Below are 10,786 nucleotides of genomic sequence, written 5' to 3'. Positions count from 1 at the left end.
TGGTATGTGTAGTTTCATGGTGTAGTGGTGTTGGTGTGTGTAGTTTCATGGTGTAGTGGTGTTAGTGTGTGTTGTTTCCCGGTGTACTGGTTTTGGTGTGTGTAGATTCTTGGTGTAGTGGTGTTCGTGTGTAGGTTCTTGGTGTAGTGGTTTTGGTGTGTGTAGTTTCCTGGTGTAGTGGTGTTAGTGTGTGTTCCTTCCTGGTGTACTGGTTTTGGTGTGTGTAGTTTCCTGGTGTAGTGGTGTTGGTGTGTGTAGTTTCATGGTGTAGTGGTGTTGGTGTGTGTAGTTTCATGGTGTAGTGGTGTTAGTGTGTGTTCCTTCCTGGTGTACTGGTTTTGGTGTGTGTAGTTTCCTGGTGTAGTGGTGTTGGTGTGTGTAGTTTCATGGTGTAGTGGTGTTGGTGTGTGTAGTTTCCTGGTGTAGTGGTGTTAGTGTGTGTAGTTTCCTGGTGTAGTGGTGTTAGTGTGTGTAGTTTCATGGTGTAGTGGTGTTAGTGTGTGTAGTTTCATGGTGTAGTGGTTTTGGTGTGTGTAGTTTCTTCACACACGACTGAGAATTTACAGCAACTATTCCTGTAATGTAATGCCGTAATATTGTCAATCAGTTTTTTTCATATACATCATTGCACTAATGTAATGAGTGATGTACAAAAGTAATGTACAAAAGAAGTTGTACAGCACAAAGTTCAGGGCCACTGTCGGCCCATATACCCAAAAAAAAACAAAAAAAAAAAAAAGAAAGAAAGAAAAGTATAGGAAAAAACTAGAGCCTCGACTCAACTAAATGCTCTAAATAAATCTACATTGATTTTTTAGTGTTTCCACATTTTCTTTTCTTTTCTTTTCTTTTCTTTTCTTGTCTTTTCTTTTCTTTTCTGAGAATGTTTTTTTCTCATCATAGAAATGCGTTATTCTACAAGGACAAATTAATTTACGTGTTTATTAGAGGAGATCAGCCTCAAGAAGCTCTTCAGTATTTCTAGGACTGAAAAGTGTGGTCATGTTTATTTGGATAATTCCTGTATTTATAACTGTAATTACCTCAAAAATGAAAATTCGTGACCCACAGGAATTTTCCATTCAAAGCATTTTGAGGGCTCTTGAAAAGTTTTCCATTCCTGCTCACGCCTCCGGGGGTTCACAACGCGGTCGGCTGTAATTAAAGAGACGGCCAATCAAGTGGCCCAGTCGAGCTTTCTTCTCTTTTTCTGTTTCAGTTATCTCAGTTGTGTTCTACAGGAAAGCTCGTGTTTATTCTATACATTTTAATTTTATCTTTCTAATTTTACTTTTATGCACCAAACATCTGGAACACATAACCAATTATCATTCACCAAGCTAAAAACATTTCTTCACTTTAGACTTTAACTAGCTTCGTTATCTTTTAATATTACTTTTAGATGATTTTAATCATAGTATTTTTAATTCGTATTTGTAAATTTAATTAAACTTTAATTAAGTATTTCAAGTTTTATTTATGTATTATTATATATTTTATTTTTAGTAGTTTCTTTTTTTTGTCACTGCTATTATTTATTGCATTCTTATTATTTTATTATTTTATTTTTAACTGCCGTTTGTTTCTTTATTTCTCTGTTTTAATTCTTATTCTTATTACTAATTATTCTTATATAAAACCATTAATGATCCAAATCCACATTGAGGAACAAAGGGAAACCCTTTGTTATGGAGTTCAACCTAGAAACTTTAGAAGTTCCCCCAGAAGGACTAAATGAATAACTCATTTTTTTAAACTGTAGACATACAGTATGTTGCTTAAATTACATTCCATGGTTTGGAATTGACCATTTGATAGAAATCTGTTGATTTTAACTAGATTTAACTTGCTATGAATTTGAGTACTAACTCTAGTGCAACAACATCGCAACTGGGTAACTATACAAATTCCTTTGCTTTGTTTACACTCTCATGCTCTTACTCACTGTCTCGCACCTGATTGGCTGCTGCTCCTGCCAGTCACCATGTAGCAGCCTTCTTTTCTGCATGAAGTTGGGGCATGACAATTGGTACTGTCAGACTGCTGCTGCCATCATCCATATATCTATATATATATATTCTTATACACTTTTAAAAAAAATAAATCCCTTCATATATTTTTATGTATATATTTTTCTTATATTTAATATTTTTCTTTATATATATTTTTTTCTGTATATATTTTTCTTTGTATTTAATATTTTTCTATATTTCCTTTTTTTTTTATGTCGGAACAGTTGTATAAAGCATTTCACTGCAAGTTGTACTGTGTGTGGTTATGCATGTGACAAATAAAATTTGAATTTGAATTTGTTTGTGTACAAATTTCCCACCAAGTTCACCAACTGGACCATTCCTCTTGGCAAAATTGCTCATACCCTGTCAGACTGGATGGAGCCTGCTGTCTCTGGTTTTCTTCTTTGGCTCCATCCATCTTGCTCTCAACCCTGGACAGTTTCCCAGTCCCTGCTGATGAAATGCTGTTCCACAACACGACGCTACCGCCACCATGCTTCACAGTGTGGATGGTTTTCTCCGGGGTGACTGAGGTGGAAGTATTGTGAGTTGGGAGGTACTTTTCAGCTATGGTGAAATGTGTCCTTATGACTAGATGTATGCATTTTTGCTATTCTAGACTTATGCTAGATGTTATAAGATATTGTTGGCCTGAATTTTTGTTTTTTAATCCAAAATGCGCATGAGAGTCTCTGCACACTTTCTCCGGAGACATCAGACATCATTCTAAATCAATACCTTTATGCAGTCCGTTAGTTCCAGTTCTTTTTCCTTCACGCCGACCTTTTGCTTTTTACCTTTTTGGTGTTTACTTAGATGTACAATGAATTCCTTTGCACCGAAGTGCTTCTAAGGCAGTTCCTCATCTTTCCTCTTTTTGAGGGTCATTTGGCCTTCATCTTTGCACGCTTGAGTGGAAGCTTAGATGACAAAGTGTTAAGCTGCCACCGGGGTATAAACCCTCTGAAGCCTTCGTCAAGCTACAAGCAAACATAGTACTTCTTCTCAAAGGTCTGAGTAAAGAGCAATATTAAGCACAGAGCTTTTAAGAGAATTTTTAAAGAGGTCAATGTGCAATTTCGTCTGTGTTCTCCCGAGTGCAAAAATGTGTGCACCCCAGGTCAAAATGAAGGAGACAAAAATGTACATTGAAACAAAATATTTAGTGTTTTTTTTAGCATAATGATATGCTTTTTTTTTTTTTTTTTAGCATATCAGCTTATTGACTCCCAGTTTCTGACTCCTGTTTGCTGTGTGTGCTTACTGAGTTTGCTTCCACAGCTGTTCCTTCAGTATCACAAAAATGGTATAATAGCATAGTTTACTATTTTTATAGTATAGATGCATCAGTATACACACAGGTATTGTGTATCGGTTCAGTACCATGCTTATTTACTTGTAAAATATGCTCTGATCTGTTACCAGGTAATACTATGTGACACTAATGAACAGACAACACAAACTGACAGCGATCTGGAAGTACAATATATGACCAAAAGTATGTGCACTCCTGACCATCACACCCATATGTGGTTCTTCCCCAAACTGTTCCCACAAAGTTGGAAGCACACAATTGTATAGAATGCCTTTGTATGCTGTAGCATTACAATCATGTTTAATATGCAACTAAAAACTCAGTCAAAATGACATATTTCACCTCAGGTATATTTTTCTCTTTCATATTTCTGAATTGCATTTACTGACTCATTTTCTTGTTACTCGATGTTTTCCTCAGTTCTGATGAGGTATTGTGAGACCACATTTTCTCTGATTTTCTTGCTATTATGAAGCTGAATGTATAAATTATTCACATTCAGCTGTACGCTCGTCTGGTGTGACCCATCAGGCCAGTTCATCTGGCATTATGTATTATTTTAAACAGAATTAGAGCCATTTGGATCAACAGGGATTTCATCTGGTTGTAATTTGAGTCAGTTCCGTTGCATCAACTTACTGTAAACAAAATTCTCAATAAGACCAGAAATCAAATTTATGCATAAATACTCATACAGAAGATACGTTTCTATGATACAGAAACTGCTGTACAACTAGTTCAGTCTGTAAAAGAAGGTGTTGATTAATTCTCTATAACAGCAGTGCAGGTTTATATTAACACGCTCATTCTAATACGTTATCGTTTCTATAGTAACAGCTCGTTCACAGGGACGTGTACGGGGCACACTTTATTTATTTATTAAATACAAATGTGGACATCTAAAATTTGCCATATTCTACTGACACACAAATTCAGCCAAATATTTAAAAAAGAAATGATGAAAGAAGACTTCTATGAAGGTCATAGTTATAACGAAAATATGAACGCATTCATATCATGTTATGAAGCTTTCATAAGGTATAATGCACATTGTTATAAATCACTTAAGAAAATGCATTATACTTTACAGCTATATTTTTATATGCATTATTAAATGTTAACATAATGCATGAGAAGTAGTTTTTATGACACATTATAACACCATTACAAAAAAAAAAGCCAAGCACTTGATATTAATGTGTTATACAGTAAATATTGCTTATATTCCAGTCGGTTAACAATTTATAAATGCATTATAAGCATTGCTATGCCTTTTCATAAATAAATATAACAATGTGAATAATGCCTTATGAATGCATTATAATAGGTCATTATACATAAGGCCTTCATAAGAAGTGTTACAGAAGACTTTTGCACAGAACTGTTTCTATTTCTGTTTTTAACTTTAGTCTGTACATTCATTTATCAAATGTTATTATTGCATTGCATATTGCTATCCACGTCAAGTGTTTATATATATTTATATATTTAGATCACATATTTAGTGTGCATAATTCACTTAGTTTTCATGATTTACTTCTTGCTTGTTTATTTTTCTTTCTTTACTAGTGTGTGTGTGTGTGTGTGTGTGTGTGAGAGAGAGAGAGAGAGAGAGAGAGAGAGAGCGTGAAGCCGCCAGCGATTTTGCTGAGCAGCTGTTATTATTACAAACCTGTATGATTTCATATATATGGAAATCTATTTATCAGATATGTTCCATAGATATAAATATGCACAGCTAATATCTGTCTCAGTTTCTCTGAGATGGAACTCTGTTTGGCGTAAAGTCCTGTGTATAAATCAGTCTAAATAAAAATAAAATAAATAAAAATAAATCAGATCCGGGATTCATGTCATACAGGAATAACGATTAGCATCAGCTTCTGACCAAAACTCAGACCGCATAAACGTGCCGTGCGTCCGGGAAAATCTAATCTTATTGTTAAAAAAAACCCCAAACATACAAAAAAGCTGATATAAAATTTAAAAAAAGGAATATTAAAAAATATATATTTAGAGAAAAGGTTTTCATAGTTGAAATAATCAAGTCTTAAAATTCTAAATGACTGAAATACTTTAAAATAAATTTTCCTTTAATACATAGTACCACTCACATCAGTTCTATTAAACATTTCATTTTTAACATAAACACAGCTGTATGCTATTACCAGCTATTCTTGAAATAAAAGTAATCTTGTAAACAAATTAACAATGCATTAACGTTTTTAATTTGGAAAATAACAGCTTTTCCCGTCCTCTCCATTTCTCCCAATATTGACGTGAACGTGTCGTTTTCTTTTAGTAGTTAATACCATAATTACGACTGAGTCGGATGCAGATATTTCGGATTTATTGGTGTTTTCTGTGGGACGATTCATTAAAAATGAAATTAAAATTAATTATATATATATGGATCACTTTTTTTTTTTTAGCAAATCTAATCTGAGCTTTAAATAAACTGCTGCTGCAAAGCTGATCTTAATCTTTTAGACCAAAATGTGTGATAACACCGCAGCATCAACCTCTGTGACACACAGGGTTATTTTTATATTCTGGACTCTGATTGGTCGTCAGGTGTTGATTAATTCTCTATAACAGCAGCTCTGACAGGAGTTCAGGTTTATAATAATGCGCTCGTTGTGATATGTTATCGTTTCTATAGTAACGGCTCATTCGTGACATGATCTTTCCTTCTTGACATTTTTGTTTTTCTTTCTAAAATTTTTCTATAAGGAGATGTTTATTTAACAATTATGGAAGGAGTCTCCAGTGTCAGCACTTTGCAAGAGTCAGAGGTAAAGCTGTAACTTTAAGTTTTCCGACATCTTCAGGAGTTTATGCTTCTTTGTGCTTTCTTAGTAACACGACAAGCTGCGTTTTATTTTTAACTTCAAGAGAGAGACAGAGAGAGAGAGAGAGAGAGAGAGAGAGAGAGAGAGGGAGAGAGAGGGAGGAAAAAAGAGGCTGGTGAGGGAATGACTGTTTATAGCTGCTACAACATAACTGGGAACAGGAACTAACTTATTTTTCCACAACATTTTATGTAAATATAAATGTATAAAAAGTGTCATTCTTTAATAAATAAAAATCGTAATAGTTGGCAAGTTGCTGTGGTGTAAGAGGAATTAAACACTTGCTGTTAGAGGAAAGTAATCAACTTTGGGGTGGTAACAGTGACTCTGCTTCATCACACCACGTCACTGATTATTTTACTGTAACTGCGCAACACGCAGTGGTATTATTGCTTACTGTACATAAGGCAGCGTAACTGTGATAAATTTTCTCATCTGATGAACTTCAACTGATGAAAACAAGCTTCTACAAATGTATTACTTGCCCTTCAGTGGTATTAAACACACACAGTCTCAGTTCCTGAAGTGCAATAGAGAAATATGTTCATCTCTTTGTATTGACTCCGCCCACTATTTTATATCTCAAATTACATATTCATTAATTCAAACATGCGAAACAGGCATGATGTGTTATTCTGTTCATTTCTTTCCAGGTGTTATCAGGCTTGCATGATGAAAACTTTACTCGTTTTCAGCTTGTTGTTTTTGCCAGATATCCTCAATGAGAGCAGAATAAACATGACGAGAACAGTAAAGCGAGCAAAACAGTGAAAGTAGGCTAAAGCTCCCAGTGCTGTTTCAGCATAAACAAAGGTCGAATGTCGTGGAAATAATTCAGCAAGCGGAAATCGTCTCCTCCGGAAGAGGACTTATTATACTTATTAGATTTGAGGACTGTCACAGATTAAAAAAAAAGAAAGAAATAAAGGGGGGGGGGGAGAAGATGAATCCATGACGCAGGCTGAAATGTGAAATAATGATGTGCCTGACATTTTCTCTGGATGACTCGTGGCCTCAGTGTAATCACATGACATTTGCCTTAATAAGAGAAATGCCTGGAAAACAATGACTTATCCTTCAGACTATATTTCTCTCAAATCTAATTTTTTTTTCTTTTTTTAAAATTCACAAACTATCTAGCAGCATCTGTGAATAAATGCGAGTAATTCCCAGTCTAAGTGCACACTCACCGGCCCGGTTTCCTGTTTCAAGCTGTTTTTTTTTTTCTCTCCATCACTACTCTGTTGGAGCGGTTGCCATGGAAACCTTATTTATTCAGTTTATAATTAAGTGAAACCTTAAAATGAGATATGACTTATTCAGAGCTGACCTCTTTTCCTTTAACTCTGCTAACCAAAGTGGAATCTGTTGATTATTACTCACTTTTTCTACACACATGTCACACTTCCTTTATTACACACAGAGACAGCGGGAGTTTAAAGAGTCTCAGACCTCATTTATCAAACTGGATACGAGTTCTTAACAAAGCAAAATTTTAACAAAAGCCGTGCACTGGGGAAAGAATCTCGGCTTGTTTTTTGTATCTTAATAATTAAAGGATATATTTAAGTTTAAATATTTAAAAAAGTTTATGAGGTAAAGAATCGAACGCTGTGTGTGGTGCTGTTATAGGACAATAATCAACAACCCTGAAGTTTATTATCTTTTCAACTTTTATTCCTCTTATACCACAGCAACTTACTAACAATTACGATTTTTCATTTATTAAAGAACGACGCATTGTACTTTTTAACCATTTATAGTTACATCTCATGTTGTAGAAGTTACAGCTTTACCTCTGACTGTTACAAAAACACTGACACTGGAGACTCCTTCCATAAACGTTAAATAAACGTCTCCTCATTTATAAAAAAAAAAATTATCAGTGTATTTCGAGTGTCAACTGTACAAGTCACTGTGAATGAGCTGTTACTATAGAAACGATATCGCACTTGAAAATGTGCATTAAAATAAATAAACAGGAACTAGGACGTTCCACAAAACTAAATGTAACTATAAATGGATAAAAGTTTGACATGTCATTCATTAGTACATAAAAAATTGTAATCGTTGCCAAATTGCAGTGGTATAAGAGGAATAAAACACTTGAGGATGTGCTGTTGTAGGAAAAGAATCAACTTCCAGTACTGAGGTACCAGTAACTCCACTTCATCACCATCCTGTAGTTGATTATTTTCCTATAACAGCGTGACACACAGTGCGTGGTTCCTTACGCGGCATTTGATTTATGTTTCTGTGGAAGTGGAGGATAAGATCAGATTGCAATGACGTACAGAACAAAAGGAACTAAAAGTAAAACAAACCTTTATTTCACATCTGATATAACTCTGCACTGTACATCTGAGATATAAAAAGAACTACATGTATGAAAATAGCACAAGAAATAGAAATGAGTTTTAAGAGAGGCCCAAAAACTCACATACACACCCTCTGGGTTTATCATTCGGAATCACGAGCTCATGAACAGCACAGCACATCGCTGAGAGAAACGAACTTCAACACTGCACTCACAATCTGGTAACACATGGAAAATACACACCGACTCCTTATTAACACAAAGCTGTATACTGTGGGTGTGTGTGTGTGTGTGTTAATGTTAATGTTAACTGTATGTTTGTATAAAACATGGTTGGGAAATAATTAGAACAAATTTCTGTTCCTCATCAACATCACTGATAAAATATAACGATGGCGTCTCATATCATACCACCACTTTACAGAGTGTTTAGCTGTTCAGTACACAAGCCCTGAACCACACATAGAAAACAAAACAACACACAAACAAAACAAACTTCAGTGCTATGTCATTATGTCAACTGAATCACTCGTTATTTCGAGATATTAATGCTGTAATGTTGATGTAATATCTCATTTGTGTCGCAGTGAGCTGGAGTACTGACGCGGGGCAAGTGTGTGTGCTTCAGCTGCATTATCACACTTCTGAATTTTAGCATTTACTGGACTTTCCACCACAGTCGCTATGACAACTGAAACTGCAACTGGTATGCTTGTATTTTGGGAAACTATAAGTTGGAGTTTTACTTTACTTCCCTCGTCACTTTACTTCCCTCTCACTTTACTTCCCTCTCACTTTACTTCCCTCTCACTTTACTTCCCTCGTCACTTTACTTCCCTCGTCACTTTACTTCCCTCGTCACTTTACCTCCCTCGTCACTTTACTTCCCTCGTCACTTTACTTCCCTCGTCACTTTACCTCCCTCGTCACTTTACTTCCCTCGTCACTTTACTTCGATTGTGACTTTACTTCACTTGTGACTTTACTCCACTTGTAACTTTACTTCACTTGTGACTTTACTTCGATTGTGACTTTATTTCGCTTGTGACTTTACTTCGCTTGTGACTTTATTTCGCTTGTGACTTTACTTCGCTTGTGACTTTATTTCGCTTGTGACTTTACTTCGATTGTGACTTTATTTCACTTGTGACTTTACTTCGATTGTGACTTTATTTCGCTTGTGACTTTACTTCACTTGTGACTTTACTTCGCTTGTGACTTTACTTCGATTGTGACTTTACTTCGATTGTGACTTTACTTCGATTGTGACTTTACTTCGATTGTGACTTTATTTCACTTGTGACTTTACTTCGATTGTGACTTTACTTCGATTGTGACTTTACTTCGATTGTGACTTTATTTCACTTGTGACTTTACTTCGATTGTGACTTTACTTCGATTGTGACTTTACTTCACCTGTCACTTTCATATTTTTATATTTTATATTTTAATATCGTACTTTTGAGTAATTATCACATTATTTTGAATTAATGTCTTCTTATTTCAACATAATATCTCATTATTTCGACTTAATATCTCAGTATTTCGACTTAATATCTCAGTATTTCAAGATAGTTTCTAATTATTTTCACATCTTATTATTTTGACTTAATAACCAGTTATTTTGGGGAATTATCCTGTTGTTTAACATTTCACCTTCAAGTTGATTTTTTCTTTAGCTAATGTATTGAATAGTAATTTATAAATTACTATTATTATATATACTAAATGTATATAAAACATATATTAAACGATCCATTAATTTATGGATTTTATGGAATATATAGAATTTTGTCAATTTACGTGTTAAAAGACAAAATAATATGCAGAAATAATGAGATATTATGTCAGAATAGCCACAAAATATGTTGAAATAAGTTATTACATCAAAATCTTGAGATATTATGTCAAAATAATAGCATAAAAACTTGAAATAACAAGTTACTAAGTAAAAAAGAATAAAATAGTAAGTTGAAATAATGACATAATTACTTGATATAACAACAAAATATCTTAAAATAACAAGTCAAAATAATAAGTTATGAATTTAAAATAATGAGATATTAAACTGAAATAACTGAATACAGAGTTATTAAGTCAAAATAACTATAATAATATTTTGAAATAATGACTTATTAAGTCAAAATAGAGAAATATTAATATGAAATAATGACATTTAATACTGAGTTATGTCAAAAGAATGAGATTAATATCAAAATAATGACATCGCTTTAGCGTGGTTTGCAGTTCAGGGCTACTGCACGTTGTAAAAATGATACTGCACGTC

Source organism: Pangasianodon hypophthalmus, chromosome 2 (genome assembly GCF_027358585.1).
Source record: "Pangasianodon hypophthalmus isolate fPanHyp1 chromosome 2, fPanHyp1.pri, whole genome shotgun sequence".
Taxonomy (NCBI): domain Eukaryota; kingdom Metazoa; phylum Chordata; class Actinopteri; order Siluriformes; family Pangasiidae; genus Pangasianodon; species Pangasianodon hypophthalmus.
This window is presented reverse-complemented; position numbering follows the sequence as displayed.